This window comes from Trichechus manatus, unplaced genomic scaffold (assembly GCF_000243295.1).
Source record: "Trichechus manatus latirostris isolate Lorelei unplaced genomic scaffold, TriManLat1.0 scaffold00017, whole genome shotgun sequence".
Taxonomy (NCBI): domain Eukaryota; kingdom Metazoa; phylum Chordata; class Mammalia; order Sirenia; family Trichechidae; genus Trichechus; species Trichechus manatus.
Genome location: NW_004443953.1, coordinates 2528828 through 2533990, shown reverse-complemented (window position 1 = coordinate 2533990; position 5163 = coordinate 2528828).

Genomic DNA, 5163 nt, shown 5'->3' with positions numbered 1-5163 from the left:
GAGGATCAAGGAAATTGGATATTATACTAAAGGCATTATCTTTCTGAGTTTCTTTTTTAAAAAAAAGGATTATAGTTTTTATATTGTTATTATAGCAAACAGAAGAAGGAAGATAGTGCCATAAAAATAGTGTTTATCAAAAGCCAAGAAAAAGAAATAAAAGGATAAACACTGCTAGAAACCTCATACTCAGTCCCAAATAAAAATATCAGGAGAGATCTAGAGTATGCATTCAAGCTGAGAGCAGCTATAGCAAACCAGGAGAAGGCAAAATTCTCTCTACAAAACGTTACAGTTAACAAATGCAAACAAAAGAGGAGTGTAAAATTGATAAGAGAATAGAATGAACATGATTAGATCAATTCTATTAACAGCTATGAGAGACAATAAATGATTCAATAGAGGTAATCTGCATCTAGGTTTGCTCAGTAATCCACTGGAGGTCTTTGTCAAAATCTTTTGACAAGCTAATTAAAAGCAGACGGTTATGCAGCATTTGGTGTTTACCTTTGTGAAATGAATCAACTCATCTTCAAGTTCCTATATTCATATTTTCTCCCCTGCCCTGTCGTGATGACCTTTATGGTATAATATTATGAATAAACTGCATATTCATCAAGACAGTCTCAGAGTCACAATGAAAATGAAGCATCCCCTTAAAAGATTTTTAACCAGTATTTAATTCAAGGAAATCAACATTCCCTGAGCCTTGAATATGGGCTGGGCATTGCACAGAGTGAAGGAGGCACACAACTGAAAGGAAAAGTCACTCTGCTTGAGGAACTCATGACATACCACATGTTTTACAATACACACTCGGAAATTTTTACTGTTGTCTTGTTCTTTCAAGATATTTTTTTCAGAATTAATGGAATTAATCAGTATTTTACAATACTGATTCCCTTATAGCAATATGTATTCCCAACTAGCAAATCCCCAATAGGTTACTAAAATAAGGGAAGAATAGGAGAAAGGTTGGTTTTGTTTTGTTGCTGGTTTTAGTACATATTTTGGAATGACTTTTCAGTGGTGCCATAGGATAAGTTGATGCCTTGAGGCTAATATAGTTTCTATTTTCCCTAGTGCCTGAAAAATAAGTGGAAACTAGAATGAACTATTCTTTACACCTGTACTGTCCTTCAGGGTCATTTCTGCTTTAACAAACTCCTCCTAGCTAAAGATTCAAAGTAGGCCAACTTTTCTTCTGCTAATCCATCTCAGACTCAGGCTTACAACTAGGCCAGGAAGTTTGGCCAGGCCAGCTGTTGCCTCCACACTGCTCATTTTGAAAAATTGTACTGCAGAATTTTAGTACTACGAAGATATTTCTTGAATGAACATCATTTGAATAAAAAGGACAGTCAGAATCTGATTAACGTGTTGGAGAATGCTTCCTTAAAAGCAGATATAGGTGCACCAAAAACAATCTATTTTAAAAAGGAATCTTTGAGTATTTTAAGTCTATGGAGAATTGATGCAAATAACATTGCTGTTTAAGATAATGTTTCTTTGTTCTCAGCATTGATTCATCAGTATAGATTCAAAAATGAAGCCAACATATCATCCCTTAACATCAATGCCCTTTTTTGTTTGTTTTTAATATAACAGACAGTGACATAGAACTTACATATGCCAGGTCCAGTTCTAAGCACTTTACAGACATTAACTCATTGGATTCCCTTAGCAGCCTGTGAAGTAGATACTGCTATTATTCTTATTTTGCAGTTGAGGAAATGAAGGCATCAATAGTTGAAGTAACTTGTCCAAGTGTAACTTGGTCAGTGGTGGAACTAAAATTCCAAACCAGGCAGTCTGTCTACAGTTTCTTAGCTCTTAACTAGACACGTTGAAGCTTATGGATACAAGCTTTGATACTGAGATAACTTGTATTATAATTTATTTTTACTTTAATCAAAGAATTACATGTACATAAATCTACAAGCTGAATAATTAAAAAAAAAAAAAAAAAGCAGCATTCTGCTCCCTAGTACTCACCCTTGATTCTTGCTGACTCAAACAACTTCTATCTATTTTATCCTGGCATTTATTTCTATAATTCTAAAAAGAAAATAAAACCTGTTCTTACAGTTTTTCTTGATTTTTTTTTTTTTGGTTTGTTTATTGTTGTAGTTTAAAGGAAGTTTCAATTTCAAGTTAATCTCCCATGCAAATATTTATACATACATGGTTAAGTGACTCTAATTGCTCTCCCCGTACGGGGACAGCACACTCCTCCTTTCCACCCCTGATCCCCCATGCCCATTCAACCAGCTCCTAGCCCTCTCTGCCTTCCCATCTCACCTCCGGACAGAAGCTGCCCATTTAATCTCTTGTATCTACTTGAGCTAAGAGGCACACTCCTCATGAGTGTCACTTTATGTCCCACAGTCCATTCCAATCCCTGTCTGAAGAGTTGGTTCAGAAATTATTTTAGTTCTGAGCTGATAGAGAATCTGGAGGCCATGCTTTCCGGGGTTCCTCCAGTCTCATTCAGACCATTAAGTATGGTCTTCTTACTAGAATTTGAGTTCTGAACCCTACCTTTCTCCTGCTCCATCAGGGCCTCTCTGTTGTGTTCCCTGACAGGGCGGTCATTGGTGGTAGCCGGGCACCATCTAGTTCTTCTGGTCTCAGGCTAATGAAGTCTCTGGTTTATGTGGCCCTTTCTGTCTTTTGGGCTACTACTTTCCTTGTGTCTTTGATGTTCTTCATTCTCCTTTACTCCAGGCGGTTGGGACCAACTGATGCAAACATTTAAGAACCCAGATGCCACTCACCAAAGTAGGATGCAAAACATTTTCTTAATAAGCTTTGTAATGCCAGTTGACCTAAATGTCCCCTGAAACCATGATCCCCAGACCCCCACCCCTGCTATTCTGTACCTCAAAGTGTTTGATTGTATTAAGGAAACTTCTTAGCTTTGGTTTACTTCAGCTGTGCTGACTTCCCCTGTAGTGAGTGCTATCCTTACCTTGACCTAAGATAATTCTTATCTACTGTCTAGTTGGTAAATAACCCTCACCCTCCCTCCCCACCCTTGTAACCATCAAAGAATGTTTTCTTCTGTGTTTAAAACTTTTCTTGAGTTCTTATAATAGTGGTTTTATACAATATTTGTCCTTCAGTGACTGACTGAATTCACTCAGCGTAATGACATCCAGCTTCCTCAATGTTATGTTTCACAGTTTCATCATTGTTTTTATCATTACATAGTATTCCATTGTGTGGATATACCATAATTTGTTTATCCATTCTTCCGTCGATGGGCACTTAGGTTGTTTCCATCTTTTTGCTTTTGTGAACAGTGCTGCAATGAATATGGGTGTGCATGTATCTATTCGTGTGACGGCTCTTATTTCTCTAGGGTATATTCCAAGGAGCGGGATAGCTGGATCGTATGGTACTTCAATTTCTAGCTTTCTAAGGAAGCGTCAAATCGATTTCCAAAGTGGTTGTACCATTTTACATTCCTACAAACAGTGTATAAGTGTTCCAGTCTCTCCACAACCTCTCCAGCATTTATTATCTTGTGTTTTTTGGATTAATGTTAGCCTTGTTGAGGTGAGATGGTATCTCATTGTAGTTTTGATCTGCATATCTCTAATGGCTAAAGATTGTGAGCATTTCTTCGTGTGTCTGTAAGCTGCCTGAATATCTTCTTTGGTGAAGTGCTTATTCATATCCTTTACCAATTTTTTAATTGGGTTATTCGTCTTTTTGTTGTTGAGGTTTTGCAGTATCTTGTAGATTTTAGAGATAAGGCGCTAATCGGATTTGTCATAGCCAATTTTTTTTTACCAGTCTGTAGGTCGTCTTTTTACTCTTTTGGTGATGTCTTTTGATGAGCAGTTATTTAGTCTCTCTTCTGGTGCTTGTGCATTGTTACTTATAGTTCATATTCTGTTTATGCCATGTATTAGGGCTCCTAGCTTTGTCCCTATTTTTTCTTCCATGATCTTTATAATTTTTGATTTTATATTTAAGTCTTTGATCCATTTTGAGTTAGTTTTTGTGAATGGTGTGAGGTATGGGTCTTGTTTCATTTTTTTGCAGATGGATATCCAGTTATGGCAGCACAATTTGTTAAAGAGACTGTCTTTTCCCTAATTAACAAACTTTGGGCCTTTTTCAAATATCAGCTGCTTGTACGTGGATGAATTTATGTCTGTATTCTCAATCCTGTTCCATTGGTCTATGTATATGTTGTTGTACCAGTAACAGGCTGTTTTGACTAGCGTGGTGGTATAATAGGTTCTAAAATCAGGTAGTGTGAGGCCTCCAACTTTGTTCTTCTTCTTGAGTAATGCTTTACTTATCCGGGGCCTCTTCCTTTTCCATATGAAGTTGGTGATTTGTTTCTCTGTCTCATTTAAAAATGCCTTTGGAATTCGGATTGAGATTGCGTTGTATCTGTAGATCGCTTTGGGTAGAATTGATGTTTTCACAATGTTGAATCTTCCTATCCATGAGCATGGTATATTCTTCCACTTATGCAGGTCTCTTTTTGTTTCTTTCAGTATTGTCTTGTAGTTTTCATTGTATAGGTCTTTTACGGCTCTGCTTAGATTTATTCCTAAGTATTTTATCTTCTTGGGGGCTATTGTAAATGATATTGATTTGATAATTTCCTCTTCAAGGTGCTTTTTGTTGGTGTAAATGAAGCCACTGATTTTTGTATGTTTAGCTTGTTCCTGAAAACTTGCTGAAATCTTCTATTAGTTCCAGTAGTTTTCTTGTGGATTCTTTGGAGTTTTCTTTGTATAAGATCATATCATCTACAAATAGAGATACTTTGACTTCTTCCCTACCAATTTGGATGCCGTTTATTGCTTTTTCTAGCCTAATTGCTCTGGCGAGGACCTCTAGCACAATGTTGAATAAGAGTGATGATAAAGGGCATTCTTGTCTGGTTCCCGTTCTCAAGGGGAATGTTTTCAAAGTCTCTCCATTTAGGATGATATTGGCTGTTGTCTTTGTGTAAATGTTCTTAATTATACTGAGGAATTTCCCTTCTATTCCTATTTTGTTGAGAGTTTTCATCATGAATGGGTATTCGACTTTGTCAAATGCCTTTTCTGCATCAATTGATAAGACCATGTGGTTCTTGTCTTTTGTTTTATTTATGTGATGGATTACATTGATTGTTTTCTAATGTTGAACCAT